At 42.3% G+C, this 15,842-nt stretch overlaps 1 long non-coding RNA gene across 2 annotated transcripts in view; it reads right to left on the reverse strand.

The window, feature by feature from the left end:
- Positions 1–6,398: 6,398 nt before the first annotated feature.
- LOC109491422 overlaps positions 6,399–15,842 on the reverse strand; it is a 37,080-nt gene continuing 27,636 nt past the window's right edge. Inside the window, exons 5-6 of one of the 2 annotated variants that reach the window (XR_006585369.1) lie at positions 7,899–7,964; positions 6,399–7,549 (exon numbers count right to left, since the gene is read on the reverse strand). This is a non-coding gene — a long non-coding RNA (uncharacterized LOC109491422). The remainder of the gene's footprint in view (positions 7,550–7,898; positions 7,965–15,842) is intronic. The other variant, XR_002144759.3, reaches the window with a different exon arrangement.

A 15,842-nucleotide genomic window follows, 5' to 3' on the forward strand; every position in this document is an offset into this window, starting at 1 on the left:
TACGGTTTTAGAATAAGTAAAGTAAAAGTTAAAAAAAAAAAAGTGACTATTTTTTTTCTCGAACTTTGGGAAACCAAGTGATAAAATAGCAGAGTAATGCCAATGAAACTTTCTCTGAAGCACTGATAAGCTTAATGCTAATTGCAGATTCCAGGAAGATTCTATTTGATTTTTGTGCCTTCACTGTTGCCAATTTTGCTTATCAAGAAGTGAGATAAATGGAGGCAATGAAACAGATTAAGTAAATTCTTGTGTGGGAGAAGTCTGAGTTCTCATATGCTTTCAGTTAGTTTAGTCTCTTGATTATATTGACTGATACTAGCATCTTGTTTTCATAAGCGGACAGTGTTACAATATATTTCTATCAGCAATTAGGAATTACAATGTAAATGCCAGATCAGTAGTATAGAAATTAAGTACAGATTTGCCCTAAGGCAACTTTACTTTTATTGGTCGACAGCATGGTGAGTAGTAAAAAAAAGATTGCTTGAAATATAATTATGTGAATGGAAGCCATTGATATGTGATTCAAATAGATCCTTTGTAGGAAAATAAATCTATTGTCATCTATTTATTTAATTTTCAGTCTCCTATGGGGGCCGGGGTTGGGGGGGGGTCTAGGAACTTCACAGAATGAAGATTATACAATCAATATAAATTTATCCTTCTGTGTGGGATACCGTTCTGGTCACCCCCTATCAACCTCATTGTTGAAGGAGGGATTCCACACCCTAACGGATGAGATTGACAACAGTTATTAGTCATATTCATTCACAGCCTGTAGGAGTATATCACACACCATGCAGGGTCACAAGGGGACTGTACTTGGGAGCTGACTAAACCAGCAGGAGCTGTGGGAGGCAGGCTAAGAAGAGGGTGGGGTGCTTTCTGGTTCCCATGAGAGAATGTGATTGGCTTGTTTGAACAATTTCATAGGCTGACAGAAAGTAAGATACATTAGATTGAGGCCCAGGTGGAGTGTAGCTGGTCCAGCTGTTAGGGGAACCAGCCAAGTGGGGAGCCTTTCCTCCCTGGTGGGGGGCATACCTGTCCAAAGCAGAATTCATGGCTAAGCCTCTGGGGCCCCAGGAGGCTCCAATGTCCAGGCCACATGTGAAATTGAGGCCTTATACTATAGGTACGAAAGAAGAATAGGACATGGTTCCCGACTGCAAAGAGCTCGAATTTTCCAGGCAGAGGTAGAAGTGGGGGTGGAGGTGTGGGAGTGTCAAGCTATTCTAAACGGTTCTGACCAAGCCCAAGCCCAGGAGGACCTCTGAGCATATAGAGGGAACTGGGTACAATAATTAGAACAGACAGACTTTGTAAAAACATGGTGCTTAGCCAGAACTACAAAGGTAGATAGGATGCATCGTTAGGGGGAACCAAGTAGGGGACATATCAGAAAAAGAACTACGTGGTAAACTTCTTTGTTATGTTTCAAGAACACCCAGTTCCTTTACTCAGCATATACTTTTGGAGGGCCTACTCAGGGCACAGACTACCCAGGGTAGAGGGTAAAAAAGAAGCTAGCTCTAAGGACAGCATGGGCCTTTGCCTGTTGGGCTGTCTTGTCTGAGTTGGGGGCAAACTATCGGGCAGAGGCATCCCAGGAAGGCATTTGGCTGAGGCCACATTCACTGAGGGCCGCAAGTATGGATTTTGGACACAATCTCCAATGTGGTAAAATAACCACAGAAATACACCAAAGGGAGGAAAAAGCGATTTCGTCTGTACTTTTATGTGTTGTAAACATTTATGTTTTACTACATCAGAACCATTAGAAAAATGGAAGTGGTCCAGGTGTCCCTTGCCTCCAGGGAGGCCCTGCTAGCCAGATTGTTCCCTGTGGCCCCCATCCCCCCCCCAGTCTGTTGGCTCTTCAGGGCTCGCCTCTGGAGTCCCGCCCCTTCAGTCCATGCAGAGCATTCCCGTCTCAGCACCCCTGGAGTAATCTGGGCTCATTCTCTCCTGCGGAGCAGTTGGTACTTAATGCTCCAGCCAGCTGAGCTACTCAGCAAGTACAGGCAGGCTCGAACAGAGAAAGAAGCCTCTCAATTGCTGAAGGGAGCGCTCTGTTCTTTCCAGAACAGGGCAGTCATTTTCGGGTTGTCCAGTACGAGTGTGTACCTCCTAAGATATTTATCGCGGGGACTTACCTCACGTCTTGTGCTTGGCAACCACAGCACATAGACATAGATGCATACCAACACGTCCTCAGGTTTGTTCTAATTTTATACCCCAAATGCCCTCTGAGGGAAAAGATGCAGGGGTGTTCTTTGGCTCCGGGAAATTTATTATGACTTACCTTTCGCTTCCTTAAAGAATGACGAAAACGCTATGTATCCTTTGTTTATGATACACCAAATAGGTTAGCTGGTAAGATACGAAGAGAAAGAAACCTCACCATCTTTTCAGGAATCAACAATGACAACAGCATAAAACTTTAAAAAGAGAGAAGGAAAAAACCTTTCGTGGATACAATCATCCCAGTTGGCAGCAACAAAATCCAAAAGCTGTAATACCAACTGGCTAAAATTCTCATGGCAAGGAATGAATTCGTCTCAAAATAAATGGATGGACAGATGAGCCCAAAGTTAATGGTTTGTTTTTTGTTGGGGGTGGGGGTAGATGTGTGCAAACATCACATTAGCCCTTCTGAGAACTGTTTGCAGATTTTAAAGACCACTATGACCACTTTCGCAATGACTCCATGGGTGATGATGTTCTCAGATCTGGACACCAGGAAATCCTTACGTATGTATAAAATCAGTTAGAAGGAAGCCATGCTGACTCTAAATGCAACTATGAGTTCAGATGACACCTTAGTAGGAAAACAAAACATCCAAAGTCTGTTAAAGAGTCACTAAAGCATATAATGTCCTGGAACAGGGAATCATTGTACTGTACATTCTTGCAGGAGGTGTAACATTTCAGATATGTTCTTTCAGACTGGAGGTTATTTGGAAAATGAGTGTATGAGAGTCATAAGACTGAGACAAATCACCACTCACATCCTGAAGAAATTCTGACTTCATCTTTGGCCTGTGGTTTTCTTTGGACCCCTGAGTTGCTTTTGAACCATAATGCATACTTTAAAACAACCAAAGGGGCTCTCCCATGAAGCTTGGGGAGGTATAAATGGGAGGTTACAGGATATTAGACACTGAAGTAATGTGGGCATTGCTAAAACACTAGTTTCCGCCCTGGACCGATTAGCGCCATTGCTTTGCTCCCGATGGGCTCAGTGAGCTTTTGATCAGGAAGGTTCTTGCACCCTGGCACACTCTACAAGGCCTGGGAGGTACGATAGTTTCTCTGTTCACTTTCACCCATAAAAATGTACTGTCTGGAATCCAAGGTAGCTAAGTGATAAAGTAATCACATGAACAAACGCACACATAACTTCATCTTGGTTTACGCTCGAGCTGCCTCATCATCTAACTTAGCCTCTGTACAGTTTTCCAGGTCCACCTCAGGGCCAGGACTAAGGTGAGGTAAGTGAGGCACTTCCTCTGGGCACAAACTTTAAAAGGATGATGCCAGAAAAATTGAGCAATCAAGATGAATGATACTTTAATGCAATGTTTTAAAAACCAAACTGACAAACCATAGCTCACAGGCCAGCTGCCTATTTTTGTAAATAAAGTTTTATCGGAACCAGGGCCAGGATCAGGGCAAAATGAGTGAGGCAGGATAATGCAAATGCAGCATCAGATCCTGTCTATATTTCAATTTTTATTGCTTATCATGGATTTTGTTTTTGCATCAATCCTGTTTTCTAAAAATTTTGCTATATATCTAAATTCCAACCTATCTCCCCTCCTGTCGGTCCTGGCAGTGATCAAGTTATGCTGGATTAAGAGCATCAGCTGGTGCCTATGCGCAAAACTGACCACACCTCACTGGTGTTTTCTTTCTTCTTTCTCTAGGGAGGTGATCAATCTTGTACCTTGTCCTATTGTCCTGTCTTTCCCAGCTAGCAGTTGGGTTAATACGGCCACCGAGGGTCATTTTCTTATTCATACATATGTAGTTATTTTTCAGTATCCCTTTCTTCCTCTCTTCAAGTTATCAGGGTGAATTTTGACTTAAAATATTTTAATTTTTAATTTTTTAATTTTTTTTCAACGTTTATTTATTTTTGGGACAGAGAGAGACAGAGCATGAACGGGGGAGGGGCAGAGAGAGAGGGAGACACAGAATCGGAAACAGGCTCCAGGCTCTGAGCCGTCAGCCCAGAGCCCGACGCGGGGCTCGAACTCACGGACCGCGAGATCGTGACTTAAAATATTTTAAAAACAACTCACCTGGAAGTGAAAGAAAGAAAGCAAAGTAAAAAACCTGAGGGGGTGCAGGGGAACAACCCTTCGTCAACAGGGTGACCTTGGGCAAGTTCCTTGGCTTTGACGGAGCTTGCTGTCTCCATTGGCAAAGTGGGTGGGCTCTGCTGACTGATCTTTAGCTTTTCTTCCAGCTGTACAAATTCTGGATCGGGCGTTATGCTATCTGAAGTGCTAAAGGTCTTGAGAGTACCCGAAGGTTTAGGTAATCCATTTGCAAACTAAGTACTTGCATGTCACATGCATGTGCACATACACACGCAAATTCATTTTTTAAATTAGAGTATTACATTGTTGAAATATATTTGTTTGAAATCTAAATATCTGACTTATTTAACGGCCATACATGGCTACTTTAGCGTGTCTGATGAAACATTCAGAAGCATACCTGAAGAAGCTTACATCAGAAGATAACCCAGATTACTGACATAATGCTATCACGTGTATATGTATTTTTTAAAACGTTTTATTGATTTATTTTGAGAGAGAGGGAGAGCACACGTGCGCACATGAGCAGGGGAGGAGCGGAGAGAGAGAAAGAGAGAATCCTGAGCAGGCTCCGCACTGCCAGCGCAGAACCTGACGTGGGGCTCGATCCCCCGACCCTGGGACCGTGACCTAAGCCAAAATCAAGAGTCGGTCACTCAACTGACTGAGCCATCCAGGGACCCCTTTATTAAAAATGTTTATTGAGGCGTGCCTGGGTGGCTCAGTCAGTTGAGCGTCTGACTCTTGATTTTGGCTCAGGTCATGATCCCAGGGCTGCATCTGGCTCTGCACCGAGCGTGGAGCCTACTTAAGATTCTCTCTCTCTCTCTCTCTCTCTCTCTCTCTCTCTCCCTCTGCCCTCCTCCACACACGTGTGAGTGCTCGCTCTCTATCTGTCTCAAAAATGTTTATTGAATATGTAGGAAGAGCTCGACACAAATATTAAAAATTAAAAGACTTGCAGCTGTGATGCAGACACATTAAATATCATCTACGTTCAATTCAGTTTTTTAAAAATGCTGACCTTCTTCTGCAACGTTTAATTGTTATACGGAAAATTCCTTGCATCTTGACAGCATGCCTGCATGAGAATGTGCAAATTATACACACTCCCCATGGAAATGACCCTGTGACCACTGCATTTTATTTAGGTCAGTGTGGACAGCAGCGACGACCTCCTCCTCCTCTATGCAAATGCCGCTAAGAGAAGAAAACTGTGACCGTGATGGGAGCTGGGGGTGGGGAAGTAGGAGAAGCTGAGAAGGGCAGCGAGCCAGGAAGGCCTGCCCTGGGAGCCCACGGTGGCTCAGCAGCCACAGAAAAGCCATTTTTGAATTGTCTGCATGCCTGGTGTGGCAGGCGGATCCACATAGCACCGCCTCCTTCCCCAGCCCCAAGGGTGGATGCTTTGTATTTACAGAAAGTGTGCCCTCACCAAGTTGATAGAAACAGAATTAGTTTTCTTGCATGAGGACTGTTGAAGGTGATCTTCTCTCCCTGCTTTCTGTTTTGCCCAGCTGCAGTTCTCTCTCTACGCAGAGTGATGCTGACTGAGCTTTCAACACTCCGAACTGATCAGGTCGCTTCTTCAAGAGGCCCCTGGGCTTACTGAATAAAGGGCAAGCCCTCAGCTTGAAGTACAAGCTGGTGCCTGCCTTCAGCTCAGGCTGCCGATCCCACCACGTATTTGCAGCTCAACAGTCTTCTATGTACGTGCTTTTTTTTTTTTTTCAAAGTTTATTTTATTTTTGGGACAGAGAGAGACAGAGCATGAACGGGGGAGGGGCAGAGAGAGAGGGAGACACAGAATCGGAAACAGGCTCCAGGCTCCGAGCCATCAGCCCAGAGCCTGACGCAGGGCTCGAACTCCCGGACCGCGAGATTGTGACCTGGCTGAAGTCGGACGCTTAACCGACTGCGCCACCCAGGCGCCCCTTATTTCATTTTATTTTTTATTAAGGTATAACATGCATAAAGTGAACTAATCACAAGTGCACAACCTTATGATGTGTACACATTTATATAGCTGTGTGTAACCATACCTAGGGGAAGACACGAAACATTTTCCCCACTCCGTAAGTTTCCCTTGTGCCCCTTCCTAGTCTAGGAATAGGTTTGGCCTATTCTTAAACTCTACATGAAAAAAAAACTATACAGTATGTCTACCTCCTTTCAACATAAATAAATGCCTGTGAAATTCATCCATGTTGTATGTGTATTTAGTTCATTTTTTCCTTGCTGAGTAGTATTCCACTATATGAATGTATCACTATCCATTCAATTGCTTCTTCTCAAATTCCTCTTATGGCATTTAGTATAGTAGAAGGTTTGAAGAAAAAGGCACACGGAGGCCTAGCCACTGCCTGGGATGCAGTTTCCTGAGGCCTCACGTAGAATCTGATCTTTAGGCCTGTAGCCCCAACAGTCTGCATGGTGAACTATGCAGAGTGACCCAGAGCAACCACGTCCTCAAGACTTGGTTAGAAAGTCAGCACCCCTTTATTTATGTACGGTAAGAAATTCAGTTGTCATATGTTCAGGTGGATACATTTCATATATTTTTTTAAATGGTTCTGTAATATTTATGTAGCCTTTCTTCCAAGACGCAAGGAACCATGAATACATTTAAACAACGAGTTGCCACAACATCCTGGTAAATACACTGTCGGGATTTACAAATGAAGAACTGGGGACAAGTGGAGGAACGAAAGCTACCAAAGGCAAACTTATAAGGAAAATACCATCAACTTTAACCGTGTCTCTGCTCTGTTTTCTTCAAGCCCAAGAGGCAGGGCAGCCGAGGGGTCAAGGCCACAGACTCTGGGGCCAGAGGGTGTGGGTTTAAGTCCGTGCTCTGCTCCTACCTCTGTGACGTTGGGCGAGATACATTGCCTCTCTCTGTCTCAGCTATGCCACCTGGAAGAACGGGGTGATAATAGGAATTCAATAAGCTGACTCAGGCAGAGTGATCTGAACAATGCTGGCGGGCAGCAAGCACTTAAAACGCGTTAAAACTGCCAGCTGTTATTATTGTCTTGCGTCCTGTAGTCACTTTCCTCGTTCTCAGAAAATGAGGTCACGTTTAGGCATTACTAACTACTGAGGCCTCAGTTTGAAGTCACGATGATGAAATGCTCATTTTTAAGCACCCGAGGGGCAGGTATTTCCAGAGAAGAATCAGCGTTTGGCTATATGCAACACATACTCTTTTGTGGCAACTATGAGGAGATTTAAAAGAAAAAAAAAAAAAGACCAAACATTAGTCAAAGCATCCCAAGGTTCTTAAATTATTATAAATAACTATCCCAAGGTGGTTAAAACGTTTTGAACAAATATATTGTGTTAGGGACAGTGCTTTGTATATCTGTTCTGTTTTTGCTTTTTATAATACAGTTTTAGAAACGCAGGGGATCTGAAGCCTTCTTAAAGTTGAGGCCTCTTCTGAGATGTTGCTAAGGCAAGTTCACGGTCCAGGATTGCTAATTAAAGTGAATTCCACTTATTGTGCCTAAAGTAGGTCCTAATGAGGTGAGAAACTGCAGTAAAATAATTAAAGATTGAAAATACCTTCTCTGAACAAAAACAAAATCAGGGAGGCTTTTGCACTCTCAGTTCTATCCTGCTTCTCTTGAACTGCAGTTGGATAAAAAGAAAACAGCTCTGAGAACAGGCAGATGGAAAAAGCAAAACAAAATCTCTCATGTAATTAGCTTATACAATCTAGGCAGGGCTAATAGAACACCTGGGGATGGTAGAGAATGAAGTCTTTGTAGGCACTGAAAGGTAAGGCACTCAGACTTTTTAGCTCAAGACGGGGCCAGAAGTAAAGGACAAGGGCCCAGGTGAGGACTTTGATTCCAAACCAGAATGACACGAATATGAAAAGTTAAGGATTCGTGTCAGGAGAACCAAATTATGTTATTATCTTATATATAGCTTACAAAGATTACTCTTTAAATTTTTTAAAAGATTATTTTAGGGAAATCATTCTCTGACCCTTCCAATTATTTATTTATTTATTTATTTATTTATTTATTTTTAGGGTACGAAGATTACTCTTAAAGCGTAACTTGTACTGATCAACAAATGTAATCAAGTTCTGCTCCTTCATAGAATAAGTATTTATTGGTAGAATAGTAGAGAAAGAGAAATATTGAGAGAGAGAGAGAGAAAAGAGAAAGATCCAGGAAGTCTGAATAGTGCCCTGGGTTGGATTCTCAAAAACAGGAGCGACCCAGTGGGACTTCCTAGAAAAGGCAAATTCCGGGTTGCCAGTTCTTGGTACGTTTCCCTCTTAAATACGACGAGGGGGTGGAGCATCGGGTTCCTGGAATCGGAGATCACACTGGGGTGGGGGGGGGGGGGGCCACTAACCGAAACCTTCCTGCAAACCCATTTTTGATGACCCAAACTGGGTTCAAAAATAAATTTGAATTCTAACTCTCAAAAAGATGTTACACTAGTAAATAAATAAATAAATAAATAAATAAATAAATAAATAAATAAAATAAATACAAGCAATTTCTGGCTTCCCTCACAAACCCTGACGTTCTGGCAACGCTGGGGCAGCGTTTCTGGTTTTACCAACAGTTGGCAGTACCTGAGCAGTGGCCACTTCTCTACAGATCACCACAGCCCACTTGGTTGGCCGCTACCCCGCCCCGGAGGCTTTTGAGGTTTCGCTCTTGTGAAAGGTGTTTGTATCGGTTGGAGATGTCTTGGAGGTGGGGGACAGTAAGACCTTTGGAAAACCCGTTTCAAGGCAAATATATCTGTGTCTGTCGGGAAGCAAACAGATGGGAATGTTGTGGGATCTCTTTGGGGATCCCGATGGACAGGTCTTTGCTCCACCTGAGTGACAGCACCAGTCTCCTCGCAAGTTGCCATCAGGGTATAAATATTTGGATGACCGCCTCCAGACTGAGCTTTTCCAGGGCAGGGGACCCGGTCTCATTCACCATTGTGTCCTCGGTTTAGCACAGTATGTGGCAACAAAGTTGGTGCTTAGTAAATATTTACGGAACGGATCAAAAGCCAGATGACTGTGATGTTCTCTATCCTCTAAATTTAACAAGTTGAAAAGTTACAAAGTAAATTGAAAAAGGGTTGGCTTTTTTAGAAAGAGTCGCTCAATTCTCTGGATAGCGTCTGTCTCCACCATATATGAAAATCTCCCCTCATTCTATTGACTCTTAAGACCCTCGGGAAGTCCACCTCCTACTGACCAGAAAACCACATGGGAAAATTATTGAGCCATCTCTACAGTCACTTGTAGTGCTTAAAATGAAGTTCATTGAAAGTGAGCCAGGAGTAGGCCAACTGACCACCAGCTGCGCTGCAGGGGGGAACATGGAAGATTTGTCACTGGCATATCTGAGTTATATAAAGTGTTTAAACCGGGCACACTGGCATCCACAGACTCAATGAATAAATCTTTGTGCGAACCAGCTGCTTTCACTTTGTCAAAAGGAAACTGTTTTTCAGTGTTCCAACGTCCTGGGCCAGATTTTCTCCCAGGATAATGATGAGCAAATGTTGGCTGTTTATAAACCCTACTTATAAACCAGGAATTCCTAATTCAAAAGCTTACAGGGTCAGGCAGGTAATGGCCATGAGTGAAACTTGCTGACATGGTCAAGAGGGACAGGCACTCCTCCACCCCAAATAGCCGAAGCTAACGTCAGAATGTAGGTCCAGTCTTGTCGAGTCCTTCCACTTAGATTTTTCTTTCTTTCGAAGTTTATGTATTTTGGAGAGAGAGCGAACAAGCAGGGGAGGGTCAGAGAGAGGGGGACAGGGAATCTGAAGCAGACTCCATGCTGTCAGCACAAAGCTGGACGCAGGGCTCAAACCTACGAACCACGAGATCATGACCTCAGCAGAAGTCGGACACTTAATCGACTGAGCCACCCAGGCAACCCAAGTCTCTCCATTGTCAAAAGAAGTCAGGTATCTGCACTTACATGGACACTTCCAGATTAAACAACAACAAAAAACCAGGCCAGACTGAGCAGACCAGATTGAGCCCTAAACCTTCAGTTTTCTGAAATCTACCGTTTAGACAGAAAAGGAATAAAGTTCCCCTTTGAAGTCACCTAAGGCATCTTGGTGATCTGTAGCAATAGATCTCCCTCTCCTGTACCTCAAAGGGCCCCGGACCCTCTGAAAAAGAAACCTGGCTTTTAATTATTTTGTCTTGGGTTTATTCGTAATGAGGTGCTTTGGAATCTTTACTATATGTATGTGTGTGTGTGTGTGTGTGTGTGTGTATGTAATTAAAAAGAGTAATTCAATTCTCTGGATATCATCTCATATATATTATATATATAATATATATATTTCAGTATTTATCTCACAGTATTTTCCATGTGGAAATAAATTAGTAGTATTAACTTGAGACATCAACATAACTCCCCTAATGGCAGCTGAAACCATTGTACATATTAGCATGCATATGTATATGTGTGTATGTATTTATTTTACCATAGGTAATTGGTATTTGCTTTAGGAATGCTTTTTTGTTCCAAATTGGGTTTTAGTCGGGTTTTTTTTTTTTTGTCTTCATCAAATAACCATGGGACGGAAATGCATCCCTTGCCCAGAGCTGTTTTGTTTTGAATGTGGGGAAGGAAATGGGAAAATGTTTCAGGCTTTGATCCCTGGACCAGATTACTTTCTGACTCACAATGAGGCCACAGAGAGGACATGTGAATAGAACAAGCACCGAGAACCTGCCCTGGCCAATGCTGAGCAGTGGTTTAGGTCCCTCAAACTTGATTTATTTTGTTTCATAGAAATGATAATGCAAATAAAGACAGCAATATTACTTCTTTTTGGCCCGCGTGTCTTGCTTTGTGGGGGGAAAAATTTAGGACTAAACGTTGAGCCAATTCTGATTTTTACATTTTCATTTGTCAAGTGGAGATATTAGTAATTACCTTGCAGGATTTTTGTGAACATTGATAAATTTAACATCTGTCAAACACCTAGAAGAGTACCCAGTACATAGCGGAAGTGAAGAGGTAGTAGGTAGTATTATTGATATGACTTTATACTTGCACTTACGCTCTGTAACCTTGCTGCTCCAAATGTGATCTGGCATCAGCAGCGCCAGCATCCTCTGGGTGCTGGCTACAAATGCAGGATCTCAGCCGTCACTAGCTTTGTCTGTTAAAAGTGCTATAACAAATGACTACAGACTGGGTGGCTTAAACAACAAATACTTCCTTCCCACAGCTCTGAAGTCTGGAAGCCGGAGATAGGGTGCCAGTCTGGCCAGGCTCTTGGTGAGGCCCTCTTCCTGGTTTATAAAGCTGTCTTCTTGCTGTGTCCTTACTTGGTGGAAAAAGCACGAGCTTGCTCTCTGACCTCTTCTTATAAGAGCACTAATCCCATTCATGAGGCTGTAGACTCATGACCGAATCGCCTCTCAAAATCCTCACCTCCAGACACTATCACATTCGGGACTCCATTTCAACATATGAGTTTGGCAGGGTGGAGGGAGGGACATTCATATTTATTTGACCCAAATCTGCAATTTTAGCAGGTGATCTGTGTGCCCAAGCAAGCTGAAGGAAGCACAGCTTTATAAAATGTACTTTGTACTTTAAACGTTTCATATCCAAAAAAAATGTTTTTGAGAGACAAAGGCAGAGCGTGAGGGGTGGGGCGGGCAGAGAGAAAGAGAGGGAGACACAGAATCTCAAGCGGGCTCTGGGCTGTGAGCTGTCAGCACAGAGCCCGACACAGGGCTCGAACTCACAGACTGGGAGATCATGACCTGAGCTGAAGTGGGCCACTTAACGGACTGAGGCACCCAGGTGCCCCTAAACTTTTCATATTTAAATGTCTTTAAATAGTGTTCTGAAACTTGAATTCTTTTGTACCATTCATACAGTATTTGCAGTATCTGTGTTCTATCTGCACCATTATTTACTTAATGCATATTTTGTTTGACTAGTCTTAATTAAAAAAAAACATTTTAGACTGCTTCTAAGCAATGATATAGTGGGTTTCCTATTCTAGTTATATTCATTTCTAACATATTTTGAAATGAGTAACCATTAAGTTAAAAACGTCCCTCACTTATCACTAAAAGCATTCTGGGTATTTCTGTGGCAGACATTCCACCTTGCCAGCAACATTCTCCCAGGGGGACTCACTATTTATAAGAAGGTTGTGCTAAGTGATTTAGTAAAGTGAAGACTCTTTTCCCTATCTGAATAATACTCCCTGGTTTTTCTATTTTGTCAATTCAAACTAAGGCTGCATGATTTATTTTTTTGTAATGTTTATTTACTTTTAAGAGAGAAAAAGACAGAGAGAGAGACAGAGCATGAGCGGGGGAGGGGCAGAGACAGAGGAAGACAGAACCTGAAGCAGGCTCTAGGCTCTGGGCTGTCAGCACAGAGCCTGACACAGGGCTGGAACTCACGAGCCATGAGATCACCACCTGAGCCAAAGTCGGACGCTCAACCGACTGAGCCACCCAGGCGCCCCTTTCTGTCTTAATTTTCATCAGCATCCATTCAGCAACCACTTCACGCCAGGCCTTGTGTTTGGCATGGAAGACAAAGGTGAGGAAGATAAGACCCCCTTCCCTAGGGTCCTGTAAGTATAGTAGAATGTGCGAAAGGTGATAGTAAAGCAAAGCTCAGGATGCTATGGGAGCACAGAGCAAAGCACTGGCCCAACTGTGGAGTCCAAGCAGGTCTTCAGGCAAGAAGCAGAGCCAAAGGATTGGCAAGGGACAGAAAGGAGGGCATGCTAAAATATATATATATATAAATATATATAAATATATAAATATATACAAATATATATAAATATATATATTTATAAATATATAAATATATATAAATATATATAATATAATAATATATATATAATTATATATATAATATATATAATATAATATATATGTACATATATAAATATATAAATATATACATATACATGTATATGTATATATATACATATATATACATATATACGTATATATGTATATATATACATATATATACATATATACGTATATGTATATATACATATATATGTATACATATATGTATATATGTACATATATGTATATATATGTACATATATATACATATATATACATATATATGTATATATATGTACATATATACATATATATGTGCATTGTCAAAGCCACAGACCAAGAAAGAGAATTATGTATCTTCATATTCGGAAATAACTACACAGAGAGGCGGTACAAAGCAATGGCTACAGTTCCACTCCTATTTTTATACCCAAGAGAAATGAAAATATATGTCCACACAAAAATTTGTACACATGTGTTCCTAGCATCATTATTCACAATAGCCAAAAGTGGAAGCAATCCAAATGTCCACCACCTGATGAATGGACAAATAAAATGTGGTGTATCTATGCAATGCAATATTATTTGGCAATGAAAAGAAATGAAGTATTGATACATGCTGTAGCATGTATGAATCTTGAGACCTACTAAGTGAGAGAGGCCAGAAACAAATGGTCACATATTGTATGATTCCATTTACACGAAATGTCCGGAATGGATAATAGATATGCAGTAGATTCTTATACATCTATATATCTATAAAGATAGAAAGTAGACTAGTGCTGGCCGATGGCTAGAGGTGGGGTGGGAGGGGCAAGAGATTGCTAATGAGTCCTGGCTCTCTTTTTGGGGTGATGAAATGTTCTCAAATTGATTGTGGTGATTGTTGTACAATTCTCTGAATATACTAAAAACCACTGGATTGTACACTTTCAATGTTTGAATTGTATAGTATGTGAATTATATCTTAATGAAGCTATTTTTCAAAGTAATAGCTAACACTCTCATGGCATAACCTAGGCACAGCTCTAAGTGCTGTATATATGTTAACTATTTAATTCTTATAATACCCAATGAGATAGGTACCGTGATGGTCCCCTACCTCACAGGGGACTGCCCAATCCACACAGCCAATAAGTGGTAGGGCTGTGATGTGGCCCCAGGAGGCTGGGTCTGGCATATGCACATTGAAGCTCCACTCTACACTGCCCTAGCTTAGGAGCCATTAAAATCTTCAGTTTTAGGGGCGCCTGGGTGGCTCAGTTTGTTAAGTGTCCAAGTTTGGCTCGGGTCATGATTTGTGGTTCATGGGTTTGAGCCCTTTGTCGGGCTCTCTGCTGTCAGCACAGAGCCTGCTTCAGATCTTCTGTGCACCACCCCCCCCCACCCCTCCCCTGATTGTGCTCTCTCTCTCTCTCTCTCAAAAATAAGTAAAAGCATTTATTTTATTTTTTACTAATTTTTTAATGTTTATTTTTGAGAGAGAGAGAGAGAGAGAGAGAGAAAACAGCAGCAGGGGAGGGGCAGAGAGAGAGGAAGACAGAATCTAAAGCAGGCTCTAGGCTCTAAGCTGTCGGCACAGAGCCCGACACAGGGCTCAAACTCACAGACTGTGAGATCGTGAGCTGAGCTTTGCGAAGTCGGAAGCTCAACCTCCTGGACCATCCAGGTGCCCCATAGATACAAACATCTAAATTAAAAACCAAATCTTCAGGTTCAGACTCAGATCTGGGTTCTGGTCTTGGCCCTGTCACTTACCAGCCAAATGACCATGGGCAAGTTACTGAAGTTGGTTTCCTCGTATGTTAAATAGAGATAATCGTGCATACCTCATGGGATTGGTGCTAGCCCGGGGACTATGTATGGTAAGCTGTTATTAACCATGAGGCCCTTCTCTTAGGCAACGTTACCATGGTCTAAGAACTGAAAAGCACTACACAAATTGAAGCAGCAGGCAGACTCACAGTGTGGAGACCTGAAGAGTCAGCTTATTATTTCCACAAGTACAGAATTTTGTTTTCCACATAGAAATGGCCTGGTAAACCAGTGGTCTGGCATTCTACCTTTTACATAACATACCTTGAAATTAAAGGTTTAAATGAGGATAAAAATATTTGCCACATGCACGAAGCATTGGAAACATTGAGGATTGGCTTTTTATTGCCTGAAAATAAGCAGAAGTGTGGGACAGAGAAAGAAATGTGTCACTTCCCCAGCGCTGGCCTCCAAGGGCAGAATGACCTTACACAAGAAGAAAAATGCCAGTCATTTCCAAGCTAATTTAATTTTAAATTTCTGGATTTTTTTTTTATTTCATCTTGTAGAGACATACTTGTTCTTGGAAGGAAAAAAAACGCCAACAACATTAGTGATAAATGAAGTTATATAAGCTTTGCTGGCAAACGCACACTGCACAGGGCTACAGAGCTCATTTGCAAGGCAAGGAAGCGAATCAAAGTCCACCACAGCTCTCTCAGTGCCCAGAATGTTTCTTTGAGCAGTTTGTGACCGGAATTTTTTGTCTGGGGTCTTTGGGGGGCGGGGGCACAGTTTGCTACAGTGTGATTCAGTCTCTCCTTTAGTCTCCTATAACTTTCCCACTAACACGTAAGGAACGACTCACCAGCCGGATTTCTACCCCGTGGGAGATGCGTCACCATCCTCTCTGT

The sequence above is a fragment of the Felis catus genome, chromosome C2 (assembly GCF_018350175.1).
Source record: "Felis catus isolate Fca126 chromosome C2, F.catus_Fca126_mat1.0, whole genome shotgun sequence".
In the NCBI taxonomy this organism is placed as follows: domain Eukaryota; kingdom Metazoa; phylum Chordata; class Mammalia; order Carnivora; family Felidae; genus Felis; species Felis catus.